Source organism: Olea europaea, chromosome 14, assembly GCF_002742605.1.
Source record: "Olea europaea var. sylvestris chromosome 14, O_europaea_v1, whole genome shotgun sequence".
In the NCBI taxonomy this organism is placed as follows: domain Eukaryota; kingdom Viridiplantae; phylum Streptophyta; class Magnoliopsida; order Lamiales; family Oleaceae; genus Olea; species Olea europaea.
This window is the reverse complement of record NC_036250.1, coordinates 8,350,192-8,374,296: the sequence shown is the minus strand read 5'-3', so window position 1 is coordinate 8,374,296 and position 24,105 is coordinate 8,350,192. Positions and strand designations below refer to the sequence as shown.

The 24,105-nt window shown below is 32.2% G+C and overlaps 1 long non-coding RNA gene across 1 annotated transcript; it reads left to right on the top strand.

Moving 5' to 3' along the window:
• Positions 1-4,312: 4,312 nt before the first annotated feature.
• Positions 4,313-6,665, top strand: LOC111409032. The gene is made up of 2 exons (XR_002705394.1): positions 4,313-4,697; positions 5,927-6,665. It is a non-coding gene; the product is annotated as an uncharacterized LOC111409032 (long non-coding RNA).
• Positions 6,666-24,105: the final 17,440 nt, after the last annotated feature.

Below are 24,105 nucleotides of genomic sequence, written 5' to 3'. Positions count from 1 at the left end.
TTTGGCACATGCATAATTATTTTTTGTCTTTGTGTGCTTGACGTTATTTTATTTTGTGTGTGTAGTATTCATTTTAGGAGAAATGAAAAACACTAAAACATTGAAAAATTGAAAAAGACAAAAATAGTTCGTTATGGAAATTTCTACAGCATGATACATGACTTTGAGCTTGCACGTTGTATTATATAGGAGCTAAAATTGATAACCTGTAGAATAATTTCCATTGCTTGGTTAGGTCTAGTTGGATTAATCTGTATAAGTGTCTTCATGTACCATTTGCACTGCACACACTATGAATTTGTTCGTGGGACTCTACCACGTGTGTGAGATTTGAGATGGTTGTCACATGTTGATGGGGGTGACTTTGAACATGAATTGACCATATTTTTGTAGACCTTAACCCAAAAATTTTCCCCAATTTTAAATGCTCATATCTTAATGTTTTTCTTTGGGGCCTATTTGACTCGAGCAATTAAGCCTACGGAGTCTCTTAAAACCTGATGCCTATGGTTAACTAACTTGGGTTAACCGACCTAAAGCTCGCTACAGGGGTCATCTTAGTCACCTAATGGAGAAGAACCTACACTTGAGACAAAAAATTAATGAGCTGGAGAAATGAGAAAAATATGATGAGCTGAAATTCTTTGAAAAATTGATAAACAAATAAGCTCATAGTAAGGGGAAGTTTCGTAAAAATAATAAGTATAAGTCCTACGACGCGTTACATGGTTTGACTCTCATTAGTACGAGAACATACTTATTAGCAGTGATTGGCATATTCATTCTCACAAAATTAAGGTTTGAAGTCCTGCTTGCATTAGATTAGTGATACTTTACACACATGAGTCACTTATATTTTTATTACTCCATTCTGGATTGAACTAAGTATGTGGGGAGTTATACTGCTTGTTGATTTTGCTTTTACATGCTATCAATTGCATTTTTGATAATTATGTGATATTGCTCGACTTGGCCTTAATGCACGTCCCTTCAGCATTTGTGACAAAAAGGGGGAGAGAAATGTGTAACTGAGGGGAGAAAATAATAATAATAATAATAATAATAATAATAATAATAATAATAATAATAATAATAATAATAATTGAGCATACACATAGGAGAGCAACTGCATATACATGCACATGACGTCATTGATTGTCATCACTTACATTGCATTGCTATTGCATTCCTATGTCTAGGGGTCATTGGGGAGAGACATAGATACATTTACCTACTGCATAAAAATATGAAAGCTTGCAGTAAGGGGGAGCGTTGCATTGCATTTCATATCACATCCATCTGTTTGAGTTTTGATGTTTAGTGGTGTTGGTGTCTTGGTTGGTGTTTTGATTAGCATCAATTTCATGTCTCAAACTGTTATGTTGATTTGTGATTAAGAGCTTTATGTAATCTTTATATTTCCTGTATCACGTTCTTTTACACTAGGTATATGAGTTTGTGGATTTCTGAAAACAAGTACACGAAGGAATGCAAGACTCAATGATTGGGTTTACTAGGTAGTCTAATTTTTGGTTGTCAAGTCCTGATTTATTTTCTATTGTCCTGACTTCATTTGTGAGTTTTTTCACAGAATGCCAAAGGGGGGAGGGGTTTGTTAGGTCTAAAGGTGTAATTGGCGATTCTGTGGACAAAAGGACTAAATTGTAAATTTTAAAAGTCAGGGACTCAATTGTACAATGTTATAAAAAGGCAAGGACTTAGGGTGCAATTTAGAAAGTTATGTGGTAGGGATTAGGGTTTGAGTGTTAGGTCAAAATCAAGAACGTGGCGCCAGAGGTTTGCTAGTTGTTCGCACTACTACCACTCAAGCGAGAAGAAGCAGAATGGACGTCGCTCGCTCTTCGCCTGGACTTCGCTTGAGCGAAGTATTGTCGCTCGTTCTCCGCTCGCTTTTCACTCGAACGACAGTATTATATAGAAAATCGTATTTTTCGATTTTTGAAAAGTTTTACACGGCTTAGAACTCCAAATTGCCCCCAACTATAAATACAAAGGCTGTGAACGAAAATAGTGTGGTTGCTTCATTGTGCTTTTATATTAGAACACTTTCATATCATTGTGAAGAGATCCAAGAACACAACCAACTGGAGAATTCATCAATCTTATTCTTATGATCCGGCAACCAATATTTTGGGGAAAAAACATCAAGTTTGTGAAGACAAAACACCGATACTTCTTCATCTGTTGAGGAAGGGACTTTCTCAAAGGGGGATTGAGTGAGGTGGACAACAAGCGCATGAACTAGACAAGAACAGGAGGTTCTTGGAATTCCACTTGGTGATACAATCAACTAAAGAACAGGAGGCTGTATTGGATAGTAGATTGGGCTGTAGGTGGTAGATCGGGAAGCTAGCAGGAGACTAGTAATGTCTACGGCAGTAGATCGTGAAACTGGAATAGCGGGTTTGACTGAGTACGGAGTTTAACAGAACTTGTACCGACTAAATTGGTATAGTGGAACTTACTAGCTTGGTCTCGGAGTTTTAACAACGTTGGGGTTTCTCCGTCATCATATCGTGAGTTGTGTTTTGTATTATGTTATTTACTTTACACAAACTAGCAGTTCAACATAGGAATTAACTGGACTTTATGTTTAATCACCTAGACAATTAATTAAAGTGACGTGTTGCTTTGATTAATCAATTCCGCGGTGAGGTCGAATAATAAATTGTTTGGAACGTAAACTTGGCAATATCTAAAACTTGAATTTGACGTAACATAACGTTCTTCGTAAATTTCCAAGTGGTTGTAGAACGTTCCCTGAACTTTCACAAATCCATTAAAAAACACACATAACCAAACACAACACAAACAGAGAAACGAGAAATGGAGAAGGAAATAGAAAGAAAGAAGGACAAAAAAAAAAAAGAGGAAGAAGAAAAAAAAAATTCGCCAACATGTTAGAAATAAGTTCTTCTACTATTACGTTTGAATTTCTCAATTTTGAAAGGTAAGTAAAAAGTTACTCATTGTCAAGTTATGTTTAATTTTATAGTTGTCAGATTTTTAGACTAAATTCAATTTTATTAAAGGGGTTAAGTATAATAAACTATGAAATTGAGTAAAGTGAAAGAAAAACTAATTTTAGTTATTAAAGAGACTGTAGAAATCACCCAAACGTGAAATGATTAAGTTTGGGTATCACCTATTTAATTATTGAAATTATTTAAAATAATTAATTGTTTATTTAAAAATTATATCGTATTTCAGGCGACGATACTAACATTGGAATAACTTACCAACTAGGTTGATTTTGCGAATATAGTACTGTGAGTGGAAAAATATAAATATTTTTAAAGTATTTATAAATTAAGTCTGTTATCAAAGTATGCACAAATATGTGTTCGATTATATGATTATAATGGAAATCTCTTTTATTATGATACATGTGGAATCTCAAAGATTATTTATGGAACATTTGTAACTTGATATGTAAGACATGTGATATTGAGATTTGTTTGGTATGCGAGACATGTAATATTGAGATCTGTCAAAAAAGTACCCGTGATTATATATTTCTTCTAGTTCACAGATGAGCTTTAGCCGTGTTCTATCCTACATGGAGGGGTTTTGATCGGATATTGGTCTTGACCGTGTACATATAGTTCACAGAGGGGCGTTGACCGTATTCTAGAATTGATTACTAGAGGTTTTTGAGACCGGTTTTCATTTATGGAGGGGGCTAAAGGCCCGTGGCGAAAGTGGTTAGCCTGAGGGGTGGATTTACAGATTTTAGTCAGAGGATACATTTTTGGTGGATTACATGTGATGTGATGAGATGATGGTATAGATATCAACTGATAACTATATCGTGATTATGAGATGATATTTACAGTGTTATGAGAATGTCTCACTTTTTGTCTATAATTGTATGAGGCTATCATGTGAAGTATTTAATGATATGAACTTGACGTTTGATAAAAATATTTAAAGGAGAAAGTATAATTATTTTCGAACTCTTCCAATCATTAAGCTATAAACTCATATATTTTTCCGTAATAATCTTCTTACAGGTAGCAATTGATTCTTTTACCTGGAAGAGCCTAAAGATTTCAAAATGAGAGCCACACGACATATTGAATGTTATAAATTCATATCGATGAGGCATAAAGTAAATAATTTGGGCCAATCTCATTACATTTTACATAGCATTTGATTTTGGCACATATTTTGTCGTAAGTCATAGACAGTCTTGGTGGTGAATTTGACATCTAGTCAGCATCTATTATTGACGCACATCACGTTCCTAGTCTATTAAGGTGATTCGGTACGGAGCGTTTTAGGCCCGCTACCTTCTTCCCGAGCAATCGACCACTACCCGTATCCTAGAACACCAGATTTCACAACCATTCGAACCCTTACCTCCATCTTCAACATCTTGTCATCACCTGGCCATAGAGTTACCCAAAACAGCCCCAATCATCACCCAAAACCACACTACCAGCCAAGGTTTTCGCCATATTTCCACTGCCATCGGCCACCGTTTCGAGTGCGGACCACCACCACTCTACTCCTCTCAACTAGGCGTATCCAATACAACCATGGGTCACCTGCAATTTTGTCCAAATTCGAGTGAGCTTGTGAAAGTAGTCCGTGAGTTGTGGCAGATTTGGTCCCAACAAAATTGATGAAATTTTATTGATGCAAACAATCAATTCTGCTTTCCAAACATCAAGGTTGGTTTTTTAAATGGGTTGGGTTTAGTTTTTGCACATTTATTTATGGTTTCTTGTATGTAATTGAATTTGTTGGCTACTTACTCTTATTGAAATTTTCGAAATTGGATGTTGAAAATGAGGTGACTTTCATTATCTTGTTGGCTACTTAATGTTTCTTAAGGAGTCTGCAAACTGGTAGTCTTAGTTTGGATAAGAAATTGTTGAAATCTTTTTGCTGGAGATAGGTCTCATTATTAGATGAATGAGATTGAATTCAAATCACTAATAAATGGCTTTGAGTAATCTGTAAATGCCACTCGTGGTTGTGGATTGCTTAATTTGCTTTAGAAGAATGCAATTCAATATCAAACAAATTCTTGCCATAAATCATAACTGTGAAAATATATACTGCAAGTATAGATTATTTTGGAAAAGCTGTGGGATGTCTCTTCCCCAGTATGTGTAACTAATTTTTGTTCATGAATGATGAGAAACGTTTGAAGTTGGTTGTCCCTCATTGAATTTGATTAAGGAGGAAAGATTGATAATCCAATGTTAATTGATGAAAGGTCGTGATACTAAACAAATAGATCAAGATTAGGACTCAAGATAAATTAGATAGAGTCAAGGATTAAACTGTTAAAATAGGGTCGAATCATAGGTCAAAAATGATAAATAAATAAATGCACCCAGATTGCCCAAAAGACATTGTAGTTTGCAGCAAAGCTAACAACCTGGTGATGAGCAGTGAGATCAAATGTATTAAAAGTGACAAGAATAAGAGACAAGTACTCTTAAATCATATTGATAGTAGGATAGTTGGAAAAGACAAATCATATGCAACATGTTTGAAGAAATGAAATAACAGTACTACGCCCAATTTGGACAAGAATCTGGAAATGTTACATTAATAGAAAGAAGGTAGGCAATTGAACATAGAGATTAGTCCATGAACGAAGGTCCCATCAAATTTTTATATTAAATGAAACATCTCTGTCTCTCTCCCATCCACTATTTCATTGTTGTCACATGTGCAAAACCAACAAGAAAGAAACAGGTCATGAGAGCGAGAGAGTTCTCTTTCTCCAGACCTCTTTTCGACTGCCAAAGCTAAGCCCTTCTCATGCTTGTAAAATTAATTGTTTTTCTTGTTCTTGTTCTTTCTTTCAAGCTCTGTTCTTTTTCGAGTTCTTGTAGTTTATAGGTATGTGGCCTTGGTTTTTTTTTTATATGGTCAATCTATTCAGTGGAAGGAACGTCCTACTGAAATGGAGGTGCCTCGAAAGGAAGTAGTTGTTAATCAGGTGCAACAATTGGATTATAGAGCGCGTCAAGAGAGGGAACTGAAGTTCACGACTGCTGGCTGGAAGCGTGATTGCCATGGTAGGTGGTTTAAGGATGAAAATGTAAGCTTTAATTTCTTTGGCTTCATGTTTAATTGGTAATAGGTACAAATTTTTGGTTTAACTTGCAGTGATAAATTTGAGGGCTGTTTAATTATCTTTTGTTGTCATAGTATATTTGCTTCTACATGATAAAATTTTAATAGAATAAATCATTTCAATTTGGTAGAGGTCTGTATGATGGTTTCATTTGCTTGCAAGTTGAGTTTTAATCCGATGCACATATGAGGGATTCTTGATTTTTCATCCGTTAAGATGCAAACATATTGGTATTCTATGCATCTAAGAAATGAGCAGCAATTACATTTCATGCTGGTGTGTGCCATCACAATTTGTATGTTAAGAGGAAACTATTTTCAGCCTTTCTAACTGAATATTGACAAATGACAATGGGATGAGTTTGGTCTTCTTGCAGTATTCTGTCTCTCAATGTCATTTTGAGCTTCGTTTGGGCATGCATGATATGTGTAGATAAATTAAAAGATGATTTGAGGTTGGTTGACTAAGCTCGAAGTGTTTTGGTGCTTGTTGAACAAGTTTGAATTTTTTTGATGGGAATGGATTTCGGCTATTTCTGTTTGAATCTGTATTCATTATTTCCTCAGCATCATATTGAAAAATGCCGTGCAAAGCTAAAACCTTGTAGAAGGTTACTTTTGGGTTCATGTAGCTTTGTCATGCCTTGGTAGGAGGCACCTTTACTTTGAAGTTCTCGTACTTTGAGAAGAACATAAGCCTGTCAAGTGTCGAGTTACAATATGGATGTATAGTTAGCTATTATATTTACATGACCAGCATATTTCTGGGTTTACCTAAGTTTTGCTTCCCAGATAATTAGAAAGACCTATCACATTTTGCTAATTGTTGCACAAAGTTGCATCTTTTTGGAAAATGGTATATTGATTTTTGATTCTCTAATAATTGTAGCTGGTAACAAAACCAGTTTGATATTGGATCCATTTCTAATTTACAAGTACCCCTTGAGTTTTGCAACATTACGAGGAAGCAATTACCGTACACTTGTAGTCACGTACTTGGTAGTCACTTCTCCATCATGTACAGCCTTCTAAATAGCAAATAGGGTTAGCAACATGTAAAAATAGTAGCTAACCATATGCTGCTTCTCCTGATGATAATACGGTGTTCAGCTTTGTTGTAATTGTTACCGAAGTGGATATGTTACGGTCATGATAAAACTAACTTGGTTCATGTTTATCGAAGTATATAATTGATTGTAATTTGATATGTATTTCGAGTGATTAACATGCTCTTCAAAATTTATGGATTATAAGTTGACAAACGTGGACTTATTCAAATGAAAATTTTTCCCAAAGCTATACCTACTCGTGACATTTGCATTGAAGGCGACTTTGGTAAAGTGAACTTTAAAGAATTGACATGATGGTAAACACTTCACAATTATTTCTTCTTTAATTTTGTTCACTATTGTGTATTAGGATCTCAAGAAACTGTGGAGGTCATTATTTTTTATAAATGGTTGTGTCAATTCATCGACCAACTTTTTCATATGAATGTAATGATAGAACGAAGGAACTTCATTATTTTCAATACTAAAATGAAACAAATTTGAGGTCAGATCTAAAATGAAATAAATTTCATTATTTTCAATACTAAAATGAAATAAATTTTAGGTTTCACCAACTTCAAAATTTATATGTTATTTAATACTATATTAACATTAAAATATTAAAATTTTATGAATAATCAGATTCCTTGAATAAAATATTATAAAAAAAATATTTTTAAAATTTCAAAGTAAACGCGTTTTTCATTTTTATGTTTCCAGAAATTGTTTTTCAAAATGACAAAAAGAACAATTTTCAACAATTTCAACACGGCCACTCAAAACACAACTCAAAATGGATTCAAAACTCAAAACTACAAAACTCAAACACGAAGAGAATAGCTACTAATTTTTTTTATGCATTACACGAAGTGAGACTGTAGCGTACAGTTCTACTATATAATCCTTTTTATTTATACCTTTCACTAAACTGAAGTAAAAGATATAACACCATCATATATATATAAATGAATAATCAACTAGTTCTTTCTAATATATCCATGTGCTTAGTGTTGAAGCTGAACAACCATCGAAAGAAGAAGTATCAAAGGTTAGTTGCGTTTGAAATTTACCAACAAAATCATGTTTGGCATACATTTGGCATAGTGACGGTTAAGGTAGGTAGTATCAATACCCTTTTACCATATCAATCATTATTGGCAGTATTTACACGCTGTCTTAAACTCTTGGACTCCATCGACATTACATTCGTTGAAATCATTTTAAGTTTTCCCAATTCTTTGTAGAATTTTTTTTTTTTTTTGTTTTTCCTTCTGTCTTATATTGAGAATTATTTATGCCCCAGTACTGACCTGCTGTATGGTTTCCATGAACTCCTTCATGAATTTTACAAAGAATATAGTTAGCATCTTCGCCACCAGTGTATTGAAAAAGAAGCGAGGAAAACCCTCTCTTATATAGCACATAATCCTGGAGCAAAAAATACGCAACCCTTTTCCTGAGTTTGTGGCCTCTTCTCTATTATATGGTAGGACTTAATTTTTGAGAAAGGTAATAATTGACTGCATCCAAGATGGGATTCCTCCAATTCACATGACTTTTCTTTTTTTGGAGATAGAAGGTTTGGCAAGTTATTCAACTGGGACCACCTTGAGCAACTCTAAATCCTTGTTGTTAGCCAACTTGGATAAGCCATTGCTGTGGACATTCTCAATGCATGGGATTTGTGCTAACTCAAATTTTACAAAAGATGGAAAAAAAAAAAAAAAAAAAACCAATGACCCGCTTAAGGTATGCTGCCATACTCGTCCCTTGTAGTGAAGTTGCCATTTACTTGACTTATCACCAATTGTGAATCACTATTAAAAACCAATTTACTATTAAAAGAATAACAAAGTTTAATTAGATGATGAAATTAAATATCATTTACCTGATTACATGCAATTTCTTCATACTTATGTTGTATTTGAAAATGTCCGTCTTACCAATTCTACGCTTCTAAGCATTTGATGATATAAATATCTAACTAATTCAGCAAGCATTTTAGGAGGACTTTAAAGGTTAGTTCTCAATTAGAATCAGTCAAATCAAAATATTGATCATTTCTTACATGCCTAAAGTTACAAAATTCAGTAATTAAATGTTGATATCCTTTATTGATTTTAATAATAAATAAGTAGAGTTTCATCAATGTTCTACGTCAATTATAATTTTATGGAATCTTGGTCATATGGTACACAAAGTTTCTCAAATGTTTGTTTCCTACTTGGTGATATCATGCTATATATTAGTGCAATCCTAATTCTATCAATTTGCTCATTAATATTTTTCATACCATCTTCCACAACTACATTAAAAATGTGACAACACACACACACACAAAATGCACATGAAATAAAACCCCCCAAAATCAAGATTAAGTATTCTACAAAATTTATCTAGTATAGCCTTATTAACACTAGCACCATCAAACATAAAAGAACAAATTTTACTTTCAAAGTGAAATTCCTTAGTAATTTGCATGAGAAAATTCAATTATCTTAAAAACAATAATTTTTTTATGTATTACACAAAGTGACACTGTATTGTGCAGTTACTGCTATATAATCTTTTTTATTTATACCTTTCACTAGATCTAAAATAAAAGATAACATTGTAATATATATATATATATCAAAATATTTCTATAGTATCATTAGGAAGAGCATTTCTATTTATCCCTTCATACTTTGGTTGGAGATATTCTTTTACGAATATTAATTATGAAATGTTCGTTGTCCACTGTATATAGTAGGAACTCTGCATCCACAATGAACTTGATCATTCCATCACTATATATAGTTTTGTTTGTTTGGGGTGTTTTTTGTTTTTTTGTTTTTTTTTTTTACTTTCACTTCCCTCTTATATTGAGAATTTATATTTTCTCTTCACAGGCCTCTTCATCAATGTCATCCAAATCAATTGGGTTACTATTTTTGTAAGTATTATCAACACCCATTGGTCACATTCTCGACAAACCACCAGGCACGAGGACATTGTTGAGGCTAATAAATTGATTGAGAAATTTAGATTGTGGTGTAATAGTTGATAGGCCACCGAATAAGCCCTCAACAAAATCGCGAAGATTCATATATGTAATATGTAATAGAAACTTCGAATGATTAGAATGTAGAATGTTGTGTAGAGAATAAAGATGAATGTATAAATTCGATAATGTATAGTGTAGAACATGAATTGAGAGAGTGTATATAATAAAATTAAAAATTGAATTAATAAAAACGATAGAATATATTTGAATGAATGCTGTGTATTATTCGCTAAGAAAGTGCAACTGTAAGTGCATGGGTATGTTCAAATTTATAGTGGACTTTTTGAGTTTGAGTTATCGATCTCTCAAGGAATGTTTACTTCCAAGTTACACAAATTTAATCAATTTAATATAACAATAAAAACAAACACATAATAAAGATTTGATTTTGAAAAATAAGAAAAAATAAATTAAAAAGGTCAAAATTTTTTTGGAGGAAAACATGTTTGAGATTCATGGTTTCGCTTAACTATTATCAAATTAAATTCTCTACAAGCCAATTAACAAATTTCTCATTTACGATGATAGACTTGATTCTTCAAGTTTAGTCGATTATCTCTCTCGAGCGAAATTAACCTTGATTGATTTAGCCTACTATATCTCTATATCGATTAAAACCAAACAACTGCATTAAATCTTTGTGAAAATAACTCAATGAGTTACCTAGAGTTAGTGGTATATTTTTATCTTCTACACAACCTAAGGTTTTACAGTTCGGTCTAAAATGCACAATTTTCTCTCAGCCAGTGTACATATCACTAGATACAATCATTTATTGACCATATAAATCAAAATGTAATATTAACAATAGTGAAAACATGTGAAAATGGTAACTTAACATTAAAATTAATTAAAGTTATGTTAAGTTTAAACCATAAACCCCAACAATAAAATTTAGTGCATTTTAAATGTATGATAAAAAGTGGAATATTGCATATAATATATTACAAAGATGAGATAACAATGAAGAAAATAAAAGATTGGGGATAAAATCTCTTTCTTTGGATTTAGATTCTTGATGGTTTGATCTTGATTTTTTTCGACTATTTACTGCAAATGCATTCTTCTTGTACCCTTGATTTCGCCCCCAAAAATTTCAAGGAAAAGAAAAGAAAACGAAAACTAAAAAATGGAAAGAGAAAGAAAGAAAGGAAAAGAAAGAAAAAATGAAAAGAGGAGTAACTCAATGTTTTGAAAACCGACCCGATCATCGACTTGGAAAAGATGAAGGGTCAAGCGTCAAAAGGCTCAACTAAGGTCAGATTGGGAACGAACGAGATGCAATAAATACATACAAAAATAATAAAATACTACGAAAACAATAAATTTTTTTTTTTTTAAAATTTTCATATTAATAATTTGTTAATTAGATTCATTGTCCTACAATTAGTCTCGATACTTCAAAAATTAAAAATCAATATGTTAAAATAGTTTGCTTTGTTAATTAAAATAGTTTAAACTTATAGAAAATGATGTCTAATGTTAATATATTAATAACCAAGTGCAATTTAAGTTAAAATTGAAAATTAAATAAATGAAAAGATGAAGGTCGATATTACAATTTAGTTAGTTGGGATTCAAAATCAAATTAGTTAATTAGATATACATTTGAAAAATGATTTTAATGGTCATTTTAACATTTTTTGTTATGCTACTAACCCACATTGTAAGCTTATGAAACCATTGGAGAAAAATGCATCTATAAAATGCATTTTCCCACATTTGAAGTTTATGAAACCATTCGAGAGAGATTTATCTATAAAAAGAGCATGCTATTCAATATTTTTCTATGGGTTTTTGAATTGTAGTTTATGAGGCCCATCGTGAAGTTAAAAAATTTTTAAAAAAAAAAAAAAAAAAAAAAAGGGAAAACCACAAAATCGCAATCGGTTCACCGATTTACTGTTAAACTTGCCAGTTCGATAGTTTTTTAAGCGGTTTAGTCATAATCGGTTAAACAGGCATGATTGACTTGATTTTGAGTTGGGCCGATTTTGACAACATTGGAATAACCAGAATGAAAGCCCAACTACACAGTTTTCATACTAAAGACCTAAGAAACTATCAAAAATTGAAGCTCAAGTCCCTAAAATTTTGGATAGCAGCAAAATGGTCCCCGCATTTTTAAAATGGTCGCCCAGACACCAAGTCTTTGCCAAAATATCAATTGGTCTTTATTTTTTTTTCCCTTTTCATTTTGCACACAATTTCTCTCGAAATTCGCACTCAAGTTCTCTCAACTTTGATATTATATAATTTGGTCCTCAAATTTTGAAATTCATTTCTATTATGCCCTACAAAAATTGCAACAAGTCGTTGAACTTTTGGCACTTATGCATTTTGGTCCTCAACTTCACAATTTTGCACACTTTAGTACTTTTTTCCTTATCTTGCCTCGTTCTTTTTCCTTTTTAGGTTTTGACCTACAAAAGCAAATGTTACCTAATAGTGAATATCATTTTGCTATTTCCATCATTAATAAGCACATTTAGGTATTAAATAAGTGTATGAAAATACACTTACCATGTATGTAATATAATTATAGAAAGTATATTAATAGCAGAATAATTGAATAATGAAGAGATTGTTGTAGAGAGTAAGAGAGAGTAGAGAGATTGTTGAGTTGCGAGAAAAATGCTAAAGTAAATGATGTATTTATCAATGTTCTAAACGGCAGTGCTAAGACGTGCCTAGGCGTGATGCTCAACCAAAATACCAAGCCAAGTGGTTGGCGACTTATTTGACGGTCAACAGCAATCGTTGATCGCTAAGGTGCGCCTAGGCGCAATTATTCATGCATTGGCGTGCATTATAATCCTTTTTTTATTTTTAAAATTTTGTGTTATTAAAAATTATCCATGGCTAATTTCTTCATTTTCCCATAATTTAAAACAACCACTTGTATCGGAAGACACGGAGGATGAATTAGATGAAGAAGAAGATATTGAATTGGAGTCTAATAAGGAGTTAGATAAGATTTAAGTACCTATATTATTTATTTACTATTTTGTATATAAATTTGAAACTTATCTTTCTGTTGTATATTTTGAAAAAATGTATAACGTTCTTATAAATTTGTTTTAAATGTTTAGTAAGTATTATTTTTAACTATTAAATAATTTTTGATTTATGAAAGATTAAAATAATATTAAAATTAGAAAACGTCTTTTTACGCTTTTTACGCCTAAGTCTTGTCTAAGCTTGCGTAGCCCATAGCTTGGCCTCCATGCACCGTCATGCATTACGCCTTTTAAAACATTGGTATTTATAGAAGAAAGAGAACTAAAAAAATAAAAAATAAATTCAAAGATCTCTTTTAAAGGTTTGACCGTTTGGTCACTGTTTGGCTCGGTGAGCCATGAACTAGATGAGCTGTTCGTTGGTGAGCCTAGCCTATCGAGCCAACATGCTTGGCTCATCTTGAAATGAATTTGAACGTTCATGGGCCAAGCTTTTCCTAGCCGACAAATTACTCTGCTCAATTGTCACCTCTAGGAAAATTGATGCCAAAAGATTTTACTTATCAGCTGCCAAAATTGGGTCCTTTAGCGACCTAATTGTGGTAATTGAATGTGTTATTTATTAGCACCCACTTTTACTAAAGATGAATTAATGATCATTGGACCAAAATTTTTGTGATCACTAAAGGTAAAAGTTATAAATGAGCCTTTTATCAATGTTATACATTCGCTAGCTACTTGGAAAGAAGTGACATAAAAGAAAGAGCGCATTTACCATCTATCTTAATATTATCATATATACCCTTTCTGCAGTCACCAAATTGAGGAAAAATTGGACATTTTACTTGACCAATCACATCCTTGCAACCTAAAACCACAAAATAAAAATAAAACAACAACAACAACAACAACAACAACAACAACAATAATAATAATAATAATAAGTTGAATTCTCGTGTTAATTCTATTTATTTTGGGAATTCAAATTTAAGTTAATAGAAATAAAATTGTCGAAGAAATACATTAACAATAACCCTAAAATTCTCAGTTTGTTTTCTCCCGATTTTTGTAAACAATAACCCTAAATTTCCCTCTACAACATTCATATGGCAACAAATTAATTACAAGCAAGAGCCCTTGTCCTATCCCTCTTACATTTTTTGCTCTATTCTTTGTAAGATTTCGGTATATTGTTCGATTTTTCCTGGTTTTGATTGGATGTACGTATTTATTTATTAATACTAGTTTTAAAGCGTATATTCTACTTTTTTTGTATAAAATAAAAAATATATATTTTATGACGTCTATATTATGGAGCTGAAAAATATATCCGATTAAAAATATTATCAAAATTGTCTTGTTATACAAAATAATATATATTATTTACTTAATAGTTATAACTTCATGGTAATTTGAATTTTTTTTTGGTTAAACGTAATGGAATATGCATGTTGTAATTTATGCAATGCAGAAAAAAAGGTTCGTAAAAGTTTTATCATGTAAAGTTCGTTATTTCGACATTTGACATAATAAAAGTACTATGAAAGATCAACATATTAAATAAGTTTCAGGAATATAGAATAATTAGGATGTGTTCTCTTTGCCGTTTTTTGTTTTCGATTTTTCAAAACAGTGACAACACGTTCTCGTTCCCGTTTTCGAAAACAAATTTGAAAATGAACAAAAAATTAGGGAAGAAAACATAAAACGACATTTTTTTTCGTTTTGGGCGTTTTTAGTACAAAACTAGAAAAAATTGAAAACACAGGAAATGGTTCGAAAATGACAAAAAGAATGCATTTTCAACAATTTCAAAATAGGCACCCAAAACACAAAACCCAAAATGAATTCAAAACTCAAAACTACCAAACTAAAACACGAAGAGAACAGCCCCTTAGTTAATCTCATCTTCAACTTTGTATGAAATTTGTTGTCTTATTTTAAACATATGTTTCTTTGTAGTCATACCATTTGTTCGCAATTTTTTCTTCTTCTTGATTCACTATGATTCCTTGATTGCTGAATCTTTTCTCTCATATCGTCCTGTGAGAGTGCCTTTTGTGTACGGGTGACAAAGAAACCCGTTGAACCAAATATCCGCGGACCCCACCGCAAATATGGTGGGGATTACCATCCTAACATGGTAAATGGGACGAGAGTCATTGCCCCGAAGAGAATAGGGAAACATTGTCCCCGCCCGTGCTCCTCGCTTCGCTTAAAGTTAATTTCAAATTTAAATATTTTATCAAACAAAAATAAAAGATTTATCATCATTTGTAAAGAGAACTTGAGTTGCTCTTAACAAATTAAATAATAATAATAATAATAATAATAATAATAATAATAATAATAATAATAATAATAATAATAATAATAATAATAATAATAAGAACAACAACAACAACAATAATATTTATTAATTAGAAACATAAAAAAGTAGAAAATAAAAATAAAGAAATAACAAAAAAAAATAAACGGGACTATAAATGGGGCAATATCCGCGCCCCACCTCGTTTTGATCTCTTTCCAAACCCGTCTTGTCCCGTTTTAACAGGGTATGAGAATGGAGGAAGGTTACGAAAATATTCGACGGGACGAGAGTGAGAATGATCGACTAGTCTTATAACAGCTATGTTGTCACCCTAATTTTACGTCCTATTACAACTTTTCATATCTATAATGAAAATATATTTAATGAAAACTAAAAAATATATGTTTTATATTTATATATCAAAAAAACAAATGTCAATCCCGGTGTTGTAAAAATGGAAAATTTAATGATATAATTCATGAAAAATGTTAAGCAAGCTAGCAATCATTGTTAGACTAAAATCGATCCAAAACAATTATGCAGAAACTAATTGGATTGAAAAAACAAAAAACTCCATGGATTGAGTTCATACTGCCGACCATCGATGTTGTTCCAGAAGCTCTGCCTTTGTTCGAGGTAATGACATTTCGAGCTCTCAACACTCTAATTTGATGGTGTATCTTATATTTTTGGGTGGTTGAGCTTGGGGACCAAAACCCATTTATATATAGCCAAATTCTCGTCAAAATCATGGCTATTGTCACCTTCCAATTAATGGAGAATTGAAACCTCATGAATGTTGTTTGTAAATATTGAAAACTGAATAATGAATGTAGACCATCAATTGCCCACTGAAGAAAAGGGAATGAAAGAATAGTTACATTCTCCCATTTGATCCATGCATTCAACTAATGTTTCAACTTAATCCCATCGATTGTCTTTCTTAAAAAAAACACATGAATCATGGCGATGAGTTCTCCAATAACGAGTATCATTTTCTATGTATTATGATGCATTTAGTTCCTTAAGAATTTTTCCATATATGGTAACAATACTAAATGAAAGGACCATATGTCATATTTTTTGTCCTACAAAGATATATTCTCTCAGATAAATAAAGGAGCACAAAGATGTATTCTCTCAAATAAATAAAAGCGTACATGAATATGAGAAAATATCACAACAAATAGGAGTTTCGTACAAAAATTTGTAGATACCATTACATATTGGAAACAAGTCCCATTTTCTCTACATGATCCTTGAATTTCAATGGTTGCATGTTTTTAGTCAAAGGATCAGCGATCATCAATTCAGTGCTTACGTGCTCAAAGACCACTTTTTTCTTTAAAACATTCCCTTATGGCTAAATACTTTATATCGAATTGTTTACTTCGACTACCACTTTGTTATTCTTAGCCATGAAGATAGTAGCTAAATTATTATAGTAAATTCTTAATCGCCTAGAATTGGAATCTATAATTCTAAGTTTAGTTATGAAACTCTGGATCCATTCACCATGCGAAATAGCCTCAAGACAAAAAACAAACTCAGCTTCCATAGTGAAAGTAGCAGTTAAGGTTTGCTTGGCACTCCTCTATGATATAGCTCCACTAGCTATCATAAAAATATACCCTCATGTTGATTATCGTGAATCAACAAAGCAGACAAAGTGTGAATTTGAGTATCCAATCATTTCCATATTACCCATCTGTTTATACATAAGTATGTAATTTTTAGTTCCTTGAAAGTACCGCATTACTTTCTTTGCTGCTCTCCAATGGTCCATACATGGATTACCTTGATATCATCCTAACATTCATATACTAAATGCAATGTCAGGCTCAGTGCAGACTTGAGCATATATTAGGCTTTTGACCGTAGAAGCATATGGAATGTTTTTCATTTGTTTCCTTTCTAAATCATTTTTCGAGCATTGGTTTAAATTGAACCTATCAACCTTTATAATGGGAGCTATACTTGGTGAACAATCCTTCATCTGGAATCTCTCTAAAACTTTGTTGATATAGGTTTCCGGAGACAAAGCCAAAATATAGAGTAATTTGTCTCTATGAATCTTAATGCGAAGACGTAAGATGCCTTACCCATATCCTTCAAATCAAAATGTTTAGAGAGGAATTGTTTAACTTCATTTAACAAACCCTTATCATTGATTGTAATTAAGATATCATCAACGTATGGATCAAGAAAACAAATCTTACTCCCACTATTCTTCTGGTATATACATTGATCCATGTGATTTTCCACAAATTCAAATGAAGAAATTACTCCATTGTATTTTAAATACCATCGACACGACACTTGTTTTAAACCGTATATAGACTTTCTAAGCTTATAGACCAAGTGTTCACCATCATTAGAGGGGAATTTTTTTAGGTTGCTTCATATAAACCTCATCCTCTAAATATCCATTGAGAAATGTTGTTTTAACATCCATTTTTCGTAACTCAAGATCAAATTGGGCTACTAATGCCAAAATAATACGTAGAGAATCTTTCTTAGATGTAAGAGAGAAGGTCTTCATGTAATTGATTTCCTCATTTTTGAGTAATTCCTTAGCAACAAGTCTTGCTTTGTATTTTCAATATTGCCTAGCATGTCTTTCTTAGTCTAAAAGACCCATATACAGCCCATTGCTTTGGTACCACTAGGCAACTCAACAAAATCCCAGACTCCATTGCTCTTCATAATACTCATCTCTTCCTTCATGATATTATACCATAATTCTGATTCTTTACAATTCATGGCCTGTGAAAATGATTCGGGATCATTTTCAGCTCCAATATTACGGTCAGGATTTCGTAGGTATACTTCATAATCACTAGGAATTGTTAACCTTTTGGTTCTAGTAGATCTTCTTAACGTTGTACCATCATCTTCCTGAGATGCTCGTGCTTCAACTGTTTGCTCAGGAGGTTCTGGTAATTCCTGAATTACTAATATACTTGAACATTATCAATAGATTGTGGAATTTTGGTTGTTCAATACCTATTTATACTTGAGAGGTACTGTGAACTATAACCAATTTGTCACTTGAGGTGAGAGGTTGAGACTGAATGATTAGGCTCAGGAATCTTGTTCCTGATTTGATTGCTCCCACTTATCAAGTCGTTCTCAAGAAGCTTAGCGTTTCTTGATTCCACAATCCTTGTGCTGTGAGATGGATAGTAAAATCTATATCCTTTAGACCATTTGGCATATTCAATAAAATATCCACTAATGATTCTTGGAACCAGCTTATTCTCTTCTAGATTATAGATTCTCACTTCAGAAGGACGTCCCAAAATGCTCAGATTCCTCGAACTTGGTTTCCAACCTTTCAATAATTCAAATGGTGTTCTTGTGGTAGCCTTAGTTAGAACTTGATTTAATATATACATTACCATCTTAAGCGCTACAGTCTACAAGAATTTAGGAATATTGGAACTACTAAGCATGATCCACACCATGTCCAATAACATTCTATTTCTTCTTTCTGCTACACCATTTTAGTCTAGTGAACCATGGTGTATTGGGCAACTATCCCATGCTCTTGAAAAAACTTAGCGAATGGACCAGGTGCTTGTTTATCCCCTGTGTATTTATCGTAATATTATCCACCTCCATCTAATCTTAAGATCTTAATTTGCTTCTCATATTGTTTTTCTACATTAACCTTACTTCCTTCTTATTATGAAGCAAGTAAAGATACATATATCGTGAGTGATCATCAATAAAGGTAATGAAGTATTTCTAATCATGTAAATCCATGTTTGGACTACAAATATCAGTATGTATGACTTCTAATATGTTCAAACTCCTATTGGCTCCTTTCTTGGACTTGTTGGTCTACTTTCCCTTAATGCAGTCCATACATGTGTCAAAATTAGTGAAATCTAGAGTACTAAGCACCTCATCATTCTCTAATCTTTTGATCCTATCTATAGAAATATGTCCTAATCTCGAATGTTACAACATAGAGGAGTCTTCGTTAATATTACACCGTTTAGTGCTAGTATGAACTATAAGTGTTATTGTTTTGTAAATTAATAAGATACAGACCATGAGACAAAGTAAAATTCCCAGCCTAATCAGAATTATATAATAAACTAAATGATGTGTTTGAAAAATTAAAAGAATATCCCAAGGGTACAAGTCTGGAAGTAGAAATTAAGTTTCGTGAAAAACTTGGAACATAAAAGGTCCTATCTAATTTCAAAAGAAAGCCACTACTTAAAGTTAAAATGGACGTTCCTATAGCCTCCACCCTAAATGGAGAATAATTCTCTCATTCCATACGTTATAGTTGTCACCCTTTAATTTGAAAATATCACAACGAATATTAGAGAAATTGACAGGTGTGAACTGCATAATATTAGAAATTGCTTATGTTAACTTGATGTTTAATTGAATAGATTAGACTGCATATTTTACTAATGTAAATCATGCTAAAATTGAATTTAATGACATAAAAACTACATGTGAGCTAAAATTTTAGTTCAATCATATTCAATTATTCCTTATGATATAATTATCAAATTATGCACTTAATTCATATCTAAGTTTATAATAAAAACAATTTGATATTCTATCCAAGGTAAATTTTATAATAAAACTATCAAATTATATACTTATTCATAATTCCTGTGAGCATATCATGAAATAATTTGATATTTTATTCTAATTAATTATATAAATATAACAAAAATTCCTGCCCAAAAAAATTCGTTATATAATTAATTACAATCTAATGTCTTTAGTCCTTATGTGATCCCTAGCTTAATATATAATTTTATTTAATTACGATGTTGTGGCTAATCCTTAAGTAAATAAAATTATATGGATCACTAGACATTATCATGTTATACATAAACGATTAACTTAATATGATTATGCATGAAATGTTCTCATAATCATCATAAATTGTATAAAATAATATAAACACAATTAACTCATGTAAAATAAATATGAGCGCGGTAACCAATTTTTCATAATTTAATTCATTGCATATATTATTCCAAATATTAAAATGTGCAAAAATTAGGTATACGTAAACAAAAAATAAAATATCTAAGAATAAATTATGTAAAAATTGGCCCAGCAAAACAAATATCATAAAGAAAATAGGTTTCATGAAAATAATAGGCCCATTTAAACATTTTCAAATGGCTTTACTACCTAATAAACAAAGGAAAAATTTCATAAGAGTTTAAGTATCACGCATTTCAAAATTAAGAAAAGATGTTTTAAACTTCAAAAGTCAGATTTTTATTAAAATTTATTTATGATTTGATGAATTAATTAATTAATTAAATATATTTAAGTTACAGATCTATACAATTTGATCACAAATTAACAATTTAATTAGTCACTTATTATATTTTGGTCACAAATTAGAAATTTTATGTCACAAATTATTTTACGATCACAATTCAAAAAATTTGTCGGTCACATTTTTGTTCATCGATCACAAATTAAAAAATTAATTAGTCACGGATTAATTTTTAGTCACAACTTATCAAATTATTGGTCACAACTTATTTCTTGAACACCGTAAAAAATTTTATAAGTTACATATTATTTTTCGATCATGAATCATAAATTTTATAAGTCAAAGATTATTCTTTGATCACATAATCAAAATTTTTATTTATCACAACTCATTTATTCATTGCAGATTATTAGATTAATTGATCACGATTAATTTTTTGATCACAACTTAATTATTTGTGAGTCACAATAATAATTTTTAGATCACATATTACAAATTAACCAATTATTAATCACATTTAACCAACTAATTGATCACAAACATCCAACTCCATCTCATTCCACCCGCGATCATCGACATGAACACCATTACCACCACTGGAGCTCAAAAAACCATAATCGTTGCCTAAACACCGACAAAACCACATTGCCATTGCCACCACCACCTCACCAACATCACGGTTTGCACCACCAACACGGCTACCTGTACTAAGAATCAAAACCACCATCTCCATCTCCACCACACCGCCACCCAAAAATCCCCAAACTCAATGTCTTCGTCGCCACCATCACACCACCATCAAAAAATCCCCAGGCTCGGTGTCCCCACCACCACCACCACTACTATATGTTTCAACAATCACCAACACAACCACTTAAATCAACCATTTCCTTCAGCTCTACTAAAAAACAACAAGCACCACTAACATCACCACTACCTCAGAACACCGCAAACACCATCACCAATACAGATACCACCACAATTGCACACTCCTTCGCAGACCATTAGTAACAAGCGAACACAGTCTCATCAACAAACCATAAGAAGTAACAAACTGCCATTTTCATTGCGACGGGCAGTAACAATTCGCACAGATCTGTTTCGCAACAGCTCGTGCGATGCTCATGCACAGTTGCTCGTTGGAATCGTTGCTGCATTTTTGCTTTGGACAGCAGCAATTTGCATTTTTCGAAAGAGTAGATAGTGAAGAGAGAATAGAGAGAGAGACACACAGATTGCCGGCGACAAGAAGAATAGAGAAAATTGTGGCTTCAGCCCGGCACCGGAGCTCTCAGGTTGAGAGGCGAGGGGTGGAGAGAGTTGTTGAGAGGTGACGCGACGGAAATGGCTGTCTGAGGGGACATCATGAGAATCTAGAGAGAGAAAGGTAGGTAGGAATAAATTACGGTTTGAAATTAGATTAGATAGATTAATTAATTTTTATATTTGTTAATTAATTAATAATAAATCTGATTTTTGAATAGTAAAGTTGACCTCTGATTTTTTAAATGGGATTATTAAATATCTTAGATTCTGTAATTTGTCAAATGCATGTGCCCAACAACCAAGTATAGGTTATGACCTAATAATTAATTACTTACATTTTTCAAATGGCCAATAACCAATTTCTTCCAAATTTCAAATGGCCCAATTAATGAAAAGGCATGAACAATGAAATATATTTATCATTCAAAACACAAAATATATATATATATATATATATATAATTCCTTCTCTGGAAATGATGGTCATCTTTAACATCTAGCGAGTTCAAATCGACCTAGCTCCAAACCCGGGTTAAAGATAGAGTTTTGCAAATTGATAGTAAAACATCAAGGCAAAGTACTAGGTGCTCTGATACCAAATATTAGACTAAAAATCAATCAAAAACAATTATGCGAAAACTAATTGGATCGAAAAAATGAAAAACTACATGGATTGAGTTCATACCTCTGTCCATTGATGTTGTTCCAGGAGGTCTGTCTCTGTTCGAGGAAATGACACTTCCAAGCTCTCAATACTCTAATTTGATGATGTATCTTATATTTTCGGGTGGTTGAGCTTTGGGACCAAAACCTACCTATATATATAACCAAATTCCCATCAAATTATGGCTACTATTACCTCCCAATCAAGGGAGAATTGAAACCCAATGAATGCTGTTTGTAAATGTTGAAAACTGAACAATGAATGTTGACCATCAATCGCCATTGACGAAATGAGAATGGAAGGGCAGTTATATTTACTCCATCTTAAATCAATTTTGATAACTGGAAGGGTAGTTACATTGATTCCATCTTAAATCAATTTTGATAACTTAAAAAATCAAATCCAATTGAAAGAGGGAAATTGATACACACAACTTTTATTTGTGCTTGGAATCAAGGGTGATCCCATGTTGGGTTGGGGTCAAATGACCTCACAATTTTTTTTTGATTTTTTTCTTTTTTTTTTTCCTTTTTGAATTCTGTAATGATTTCTCAAACACTCTTTAGAAAATGGCTATGATTCCAAGCTTGACTGGCAGCCAAACCAACATCGACCCATCTCCTCTCGATGTTGGGACCCTTTTCATTGCTTCCTCTTCTCGAGCACTCTAGCCAACATTCCAAGTTCAACTCGCGAAGCCACAGCCCTCGCCAGCACTCGCGTCGACTGTAAAGAGACCTTGGAGGCTCGTATCTTCAAGGCTCATCTTCTTGGGCTCAAGAAGGAGGAGGTAAATGAAGATACAACAACGACATTCAAAAATGCTCTAGAGAAAATTATAAACTACAACCCATTTGTTGAATCTTCTTCTCCAAGCAAACTTGGAACAGTCAAGAAAATAATTTGGAAAAAAAATACTATTTAGAATGTGTTTAAATTTTCCTGCACCGACAATAGGCTAGTATATATATGTTCATCTGTACGTAGTATGTAAGTATGTGAAAAAGGGAGAGAGAGTGATAAGAGAGGATGAGAGAGAGAAGCACGTAGTAGTGTATGTTTGTGGAGTGAGATTATTAGTGCATATAATATTATCAGTTTTTCTACCGTTAAAAGTTTGATATTGTTGTGAGGTGATAATTTTTTATAAATTGATTTTAACAATAATTTAAAAATCCACATACACGGATACATAGATTGACAAAAACAAAATATAAGAAAATTAATACACACATAAATTTATCTTGTCTAAAACAATAAAATTAAGCAGCATATTTTCCGGTAAGTTAAAAAACATATTTTTGTTTCTAAATAGGTGTAAATTAGTTACCTTTTTTCTTATATGTAAAAAATATTATTTGCTTTCGGCATAAGACAACAATATAACATTTTTAAACATAGGTAATTAATAAATTTAAAAT